Genomic DNA, 8427 nt, shown 5'->3' with positions numbered 1-8427 from the left:
AATCCGCCTGCCTCTGCCTCCCAAGTGCTGGGATTAAAGGCGTGCGCCACCACCGCCCGGCCTGAAATCTCTTGAACAAAAGTAAAACTAATGCCCAAAATTCCCATTCCAGATGGGAAGTAATAATCTAAGGGTTAAAATTAATAAAACAAACAAAAACAATAAAAAGACAAAATAGAGAAGTAGTTCCTTGATAAAAAATCCATTAAATACACAAACACTAAGCCAAATTACCTAAAAAATGACAACATAAAGTACCATTTAATAAAATTAGACATAAAAGAGGAGATATAACAACAGATGTAGAGAAATCAACAGAATTATCAGGACATACTTTTAGAAATCTGTAGTTCACCAAAATGGAAATCTAAAAGAAATAGATACCTAACAAAGTTAGATCAAGATTAGATGAGTAATTTAAACAGAACTTTTGGTGTTTTGAATAAATATGGCCCCATAGAATTGCTATTTCATTCTCTGTGAAGAATTGAGTTGGAATTTTGATGAGGATAGCAAAAACTATTCTCAACAATAAGAGAACTTCTGGGGGAATCACCACCCCTGACTTCAAGCTGTACTACAGAGCAATTGTGATAAAATCATATACTATAGGTACAGAGACAGACAGGTTGATCAATGGAATAGAATTGAAGACCCCAAAATAAGCTCACACACCTGTGGCCACTTAATCTTTGACAAAGAAGCCAAAACCATCCAGTGGGGGAAAAAAGCATATTCAACAAATGATGCTGGTTGAACTGGTGGTCAGCATGTAGAAGAATGCATTTTGACCAATTCTTATCTCCTTGTACAAAGCTCAAGTCCAAGTGGATCAAGGACCTCCACATAAAACCAGATACACTGAATCTAACAGAAGAGAAAGTGGGAAAGAGTTTCAAACACATCTGCACAGGGAAAATTTTCCTGAACCGAGTTCCAATGGCTCAGGCTCTAAGGTCAAGAGATGGTTAATAGCACCTTATGAAACTGAAAAGCTTTTGTAAGGCAAAGGACACTGTTAATAGGACAAACTGCAACCAGTAGATTGGGAAAAGATCTTACCAACCCTATGTCCTATAGAGGGCTAACATCCAATATAAACAAAGAACTCAAAAAGTTGGATTCCAGAGAACCAAATAACCCTATTGAAAATGGGGTACAGAGCTGAACAAAGAATTCTCAACTGTGGAAACTCAAAAACCCAAGAAGCACCTAAAGAAATGTTCAACATCCTTAGACACCAGGGAAATGCAAATCAAAACAACCCTGAGATTCCACCTCTCATCAGTCAGAATGGCTAAGATCAGAAACTCAGGTGACAGCAGATGCTGGCAAGGATGTGGAGAATAGAGGAACATTCTTCCACTGCTGGTGGTATTGTAAGCTGGTAAAACCACTTCTGAAAACAATTCTGTGGTTCCTCTGAAAAGTGGAAATAGTTCAACCTGAAGACCCAGCTATACCACTCCTGGGCACCTACCCAAAAGATGTTCCAACATATAAAAAGGAGGCATGCTCCACTATGTTCATTGCAACCTTATTTACAATAGCCAGAAGCTGGAAACAACCCAGCTCAAGATGTTCCTCAACAGAGGAATGAGTACAGAAAATGTGGTATTTTTACTTAATGAAGTACTACTCAGCTATTAAAAACAAGACCTCATGAAATTCATAGACAAATGGATGAAACTAGAAAATATCATCCTGAACAAAAGAACACACATGGTATGTACTCACTGATAAATGGAAATTAGTCAAAAAGGTCTGAATGCACACAATACAACCCAGAGACCATATGAAGCCCAAGAAGAAGGAAGACCAAAGTGTGGATGCTTCAGTCCTACCGTAGAGGGAGGGAAGGCCTTGGGAAGGAAAGCGGATGGGGAGGCACAAAAAGGGGGCAAGATCAGGTGTGGTAGGAGACAGGGGTGTGAAGTAATATGAATGGATATGTGTAGCAGTGGAGGATGTGAACTGGCGGTAGCCACTAGAAAGTCCCAGATGCCAGGGATGCAAGAGGTTCCCAGGACCCAACAGGGATGATATTAGCCAAAATATCCAACAAAGGGAAGATAGAATCTGTGGAGACCATATTCAGTGGTTAGGCATGACCCCTGGGATGAGGGACGTGGCCACCTAACCATCTCAAAAATATTAACCCAGAGTAGCTCCTGTGTAAAGGAAATGCAAAGTGAAGCAGAGACTAAAGGAAAGGCCATCCAGGGACTGCTCCACCTAGCTGACACCAAACCCAGACACTATTGCTCGTAAAGCTGTCATCTGAGAGGCTCTCCCATAGTCTGACCAATACAGAGGCAGGTGGCCGGGCCATGGTGGCACACACCTTTAATCCCAGCACTTGGGAGGCAGAGGCAGGCAGATTTCTGAGTTCAAAGCCAGCCTGGTCTACAGAGTGAGTTCCAGGACAGTCAGGGCTATACAAAGAAACCCTGTCTCGAAAAACAAAAACAAACAAATACAGAGGCAGGTGCTTGTAGCCAACCATGGGACTGAGCATGGGGACCCCAACTGAGGAGTTAAAAGGACTGAAGAAGCTGAAGGGGTTTGAAACCCCATAAGGAGAACAACAATATCAACCAATCAGACCTCTCAGAGCTCCCAGGGACTAAATCACCAACCAAAGAGTACACATGGTGGGACCTACAGCTCCAGCTGCTTATGTAGCAGAGGATTGCCTTATCTGACATCAATGAGAGGAGCGTTTGGGAAGGCTAGGTCAGTGAGGCAAAAGTGGGTAGGTGGGTGGAGGAGCACCCTCGTAGGAGCATGGCAAGGGAGGACAGGATAGGAGGTTTGCAAAGGGGAAACTGAAAAGGGCGATAACATTTAAAATGTAAATAAATAAAATAACCAATAAAAAATGGCCCCATAGGCCCATAGCCAGTGGCACTATTAGGAGGTGTTCTTTTTGGAGTAGGTATGGCTTTGTTGGAGGGAGTGTGCCACTGTGTGTGAGCTTTTACATCTCATATGGTTTGGGGGAAGATTGTGGAAAGATTTTGGAACTTTGGACTAGAAAAGCCTTTGACTGTTCAGTGCTCAATGGGATGTTCTTCAGGAGCTTGGAAGAGAAGAGAAGAGTGCATTAGATGGAGGCCTGGTTTGTGAAGTTTCAGAAGAAAATTTAAAGACTACATCAGGGCCAGTTGCTATTTTAGAACTGTTATTCTCGTCATCTGGGGCTAAAGAGTTATTCAAAGTTGTTAAAAGAACAGCCTTTGCACTACTGGGACAATTGATGCTGTGAGCTAGAGCTGAGAAATTAGTGGGGATTAAGAAGAGACCAGCATCGCTGAGGTGACATCTTCTGGAAAGTGTTTCCAGAGAGCACAGAGAAGCTGTGTACTAGAGGCAGCCAATGTTGCCCCTCATGCTGGCATCCAAACTTTGTGATGTGTAAGAGTCGCCCAGGTAGTTCTAGTTTTGAAGGAAAGAAGAGGTCATGGAGAGCAGCTGAGAGGCCAGGATAGGCCACCGGTGAAGGTGCCACCTCTGTGACAGTTGATGGCTCTATATTGAAGATGTCATGCAGAGAAGTTGAAGCTTGGCACCAGGAAGAGAGACTATGAAAGGCTATTGATGAAAGTGAAACACAGTTGCAACAAGGAACTCTAGCAGTTTTGGAGGTGCAAGAACCATATATGATGACCACCACAAACAGCAGCAGTAGTGCGGTGGAACCAGGCAGAGCACAGAATGCAAACTGAATGTGCTACCGAGGGAAAAGCTAGAAACACGACCCCAATCCTTTGGAGCAATGCAGAAGATCATGAGTGGATCCCAGACATTGGGTGATGGGAGTTTAATTTTACTTTGGTTTGATTGTGATTGTACCCTGATTTTTCATTCTTGAAGTAAGAAACTATTTGGTTTATTTTTTTATTTATTTTTATTTTAATATACCTCACAATTGAGAAATCAAATTTTAGAAGACTTTTTTAAAAAAGAAATTGGGTATTTTAAAAGAAATTGGGGTATTTTAAAGGGACTGAAATTTCAATGTGTTTGAATTTGTAAAGACTGTGGGACTTCTAAAGTTATTTATGTTTTTAATGTGAGATCTTGGGGATGAAGAAAAAAAGAGTTGTGGCTTAATAGTGATGTGCATATGGATCAAGTTAACAAGGGGCCAGTTTTGTCTGGTTTTGGGTCAATTTGGCACAAGCTAGAGTCATCAGAGAGAAAGGAGCCTCAGCTGAGGAAATGCCTCCATGAGATCCTCCAGATGTAAGGCATTTTCTCAATTATTAATCAATGGGTGAGGGCCCACGCCACTGTGGGTGGAATAATCCCTGGACTGGTAGTTCTGGGTACTATAAGAAAGCAGGCTGAGCAAGCCATGTAAGTAAGCAGTACTCCTCCCTGGCCTCTGTATCAGCTCCCTCCTCCAGGTTCTGCCCTCTTCAAGTTCCTATTCCTGACTTCCATTGATGAAGAGATTATCATATAATTATACAATTTTCTTCTTTCCTTTCCCCTTCCTAAACCATCTACATACTGCTGCTTGCCCTTTTTCAAATTCATGGCTTTATTAATTATTGTTAAATGTGTACTGTGTATATGCACGTACACATCTGTATAGCTAAATACTAAATACATGAATAAAAACTCCGCATTCTGTATAATGTTACATATGATATTTTAGGGCTTACCATTTGTTACTGAATAACCAATTGGTGTCCTTTTCCTTCAGAAAGATAATGTCTTTCACTCATAGCATTTCTTATTTATCTGTTAGTTCTTTCTCCAATTTTTGTTTTGTTTTGGGTTTGTTGGATGGTTTTTTGTTTTGTTTTATTTCTTCAAGATAGGTTCTTACTATGTAGCTCCGACTGTCATAGAACTCACTATCTAGACCAGGCTTGCCTCAAATTTATCTAGACAAATACTTGCCAGCTTCTGCCTCCCACATGTTAGGGTTAAAGGGTGGCACCACTATGCCAGGAAGGCTTTTTTCTCTATTTAATCTTTTGAGAATTGTATACATGAGTACTGTATTTACATCATTTACACCTAATGCTTTCCCCACTCTAACTCCTACCTGTCTTCCTCACGCCCTTTAAATCCATGACATCTTCTTAATTATTGTTATATATAAATATAGCTGGTCATATATATTTATTTTTTAATATATTTATATTGCTTGTCTGTAAAATATATGTTCAGATGACTGTATCCATTATGGTGATAGTAGATTAAATCCTGAACTGTAAGCTGGTTCCAATTAAGTGTCTCCTATAAGAGTTGCTGTTGTTATGGTGTCTCTTCATACCAATAGAAACCCTAACAAAGAGACTTCCCAACTTGAATTTTGATCGCAGTTTGAGTTTCAGCAGTAGAAACTATAAGATAGACATACAACCCATAAGGAAATAGAAGCAGCAATTAAAAACCTTCCAACCAAAATAAAATCAGGGTTAAATGGCTTTAGTGATGAATTCTACCAAACTTCAAAAATAATTAATGCCAATACTCTGAGAATTATCCCACAAAATAGAAACAGAAAGAACATTGCTCAACAATTCTTACAAGATCACAGATGCACTGATACCTAATCCAACTAATAAAGAGCTAATAAGGAAAGAGAATTGCAGTGTAAGTTTGATTGTAAATATAAATGCTAAAATTCTCAAAACAAAAACCTTGAAAAACAAATCCAAGAGTACATCAAAAGACCATCTAAGATAATCCAGTAGGCTTCATCCCAGAGATTCAGGGAAGGTTCAACATACATTAATCAATCAATTTAATCACCATATAAAGGAACTGAAAGCCAAAACCCACACAATCATCATTATTATTCCTTCATGATAAAAATCTTAGAAAGACTACGGATACAAGAAATATTCCCCAACAGATTAGCTGTGATTTATAGCAAGGGCCCAGCCAACATCAACTTAAATAGAAAGAAAGCCAAAGCATTTTCACTGAAATCAAGAACAAGACAGAGTTGTCTAGTGTACATACTTATTTAATATAGTACTTGAAGTCTTAGCTACAGAAATAAAATAATGAAAGAATATCAAGGGGACAAAATTAGAGAGGAAAGAAATCAAATTATGTTTATTTGCAGATGATATGACTATATATATAACTGACCCTAAAAATCCCATTAGTTAACTCCTACTGCAGCAAAATACCTAGCTGCAAAATTAGCACAGAACTTTCGTCATTTTCTCCTGTACAAATGACGAATGGACTGAGAATCAGGAAAACTGCATTTTCATAATAGATCATGCCACATGTATGTGTACATACATGGTTAATACTAGCAAGCAAATGAAAGACTTGTGTAATAAGGTATTCTGCATGTGACCAAAAGAGAAATGTAAACACCAACCCAGCTACAGTGCTGACCGGCCTGTAAGATGAGCTAGTACAACATTGGCACAAAGCTTGTAGGGATAACCAACCAATAAATCATTGGATTTAAAGCCCACTCCATGAGATGGAACTCATCTCCAACACTGTTTGGGTGGCCAAGAACCAGACACTGGATAAACCAGGGGTCCAGGAGAAAACAAAATAATACTGTCCTGCAGTAAAATGACTCAGTGATATTTGTTAGACTCACACACATATCAGTGTACTGCTCAGTCATCATCAGAGAAGCTTCCTCCTGCAGTAGATGGGAGCAAATACAGAGACTCACAGCTGGATAATATAATATACAGGCAGCGAGAGACCTTGGAACACTCGGACCTAAACAGCATGTCTCCATCGTATCAGTCCCTGAAAACCCAGTAAGTTTTGTGGAAGAAGACACAAAAAGACAGAAAGGGCCAAAGGGTATGGAGAACGCCATGGGAACAAAGTCTTCTAAAAGTACATATGAGCTCACAGAGACCCAGGCAGTATGTGTGGGGTCTGCAATGGGTCTAAGCCAGATGGAATCCTGAGCCAATGTGTCCTAGCACTAAGAAGGGAAATACACTCAAGCCCCTATCCCTAACTCAGAAGCTATCTCCAACTGACAACCTCTCATAAAAGAAAATTTAGTTTTCTCCAGGGGACACTTTACTAGGGATACAAACTATTCCTTAATGAAAAATGCATACCTAACTAGCAATAGATGGCCAGCACAAAATGAATTTTTCAAGGTTGTTTATCTCATAATGGTTTGTCAGGGCTTCTCTCTCTCTCTCTGTCTTTTTTTGTTTGTTTGTTTGTTTGTTTTTTGTTTGTTTTTGGAAACCTTACAGATCTTTTGTTTATATATTAAAATTTCTGGTTTTGTGTTTTTATGGAATTTCAGTCTGTGAGGATTTGTGTTCAATTGAATATATGTGTGATTCTTGAGCTTTTTTGACTCTTTTTTCTTTTGTTTATGTCTAATTATGACTTTTTCATTTTAACTTATTTTGTTTTATTATTATTATATTTCAGATACCTGATTATATTCTAATGAGAAAGAAAGGGTGTCTATTTGTGGGTGGGGAAGAGGAAAGAATCTGGAAGACTCAAAGATGTTGGGGATGAGAGACATAATTAGAACAGATTGTATGAAAAATCTGCATTTTATTAAAAATTTCATAATAAAAATGACGTGTATGTAAGTAGGACTTTTTGTAAGAAAAAAAATCCATGGTTCTTATAATGTAAAGTTACATACTAAACTTAAAAATTATTCCAGGGTAGAAACACATGCAATTATATTTTATTGGAATTTATATTCAACTAATGAATATGGTTAAAACAGTTCAGGAAAGAAGATAGTCACTAATTAAATAACGTTAAAGAGCTTCTAATTTTAATGGTCCTTGAAATAGTGAAATATCTTTAAATATAATGTGAAGTATATCATGATCAAAATTTTTAGATATGAAATGTTCAAAACACAATTTTAATTTAGAATAAGAATTTTAAAGACAAATTATTTATAAACATGCAAAGTGTTTTCCAGAAATGAAGAATTTAAGTTAGTGGCTCCTTATGTGGCCAAGGCTAGGTGGATTTCTTCGTATGCTCCTTCTGTATCTCTGCCCAGGTCCTGTGAACTCAGCTGCTATCAATAAGCAGTTATGAACTCTAAGCAATAGCTTTCTCAGGATACACACAGCAATAGCATTTGCTCATATTTTCATTTATCTTAACAAGGAAGAACATTTTACTAGAGCTTTAATCAGTTAGGTGAGTAGCAAACTTCTTTTGTTAAAAGAGCAATGGTTTGAAAATTGAATAATATTTCTTCCATCCTTTTTAGTCCATTCATATTTGGAATCTAATAATCTGAAATTTAGGGTTTATTTCTCATAAACAATGTTTTGAGAGTTTGAGAGCAAAGAAGTTCCATGCACTATATTGACTGTATGGGCTTCTGTTACCCCAGAACTTTTTAAACACACCTATGTTCACAGGACTGAAGTGCTCTTTTTTTTCTTTTTCTTTTTTTTTTTTTAGATATTT

Source organism: Mastomys coucha, unplaced genomic scaffold (genome assembly GCF_008632895.1).
Source record: "Mastomys coucha isolate ucsf_1 unplaced genomic scaffold, UCSF_Mcou_1 pScaffold14, whole genome shotgun sequence".
NCBI classification, from domain to species: domain Eukaryota; kingdom Metazoa; phylum Chordata; class Mammalia; order Rodentia; family Muridae; genus Mastomys; species Mastomys coucha.
This window is presented reverse-complemented; position numbering follows the sequence as displayed.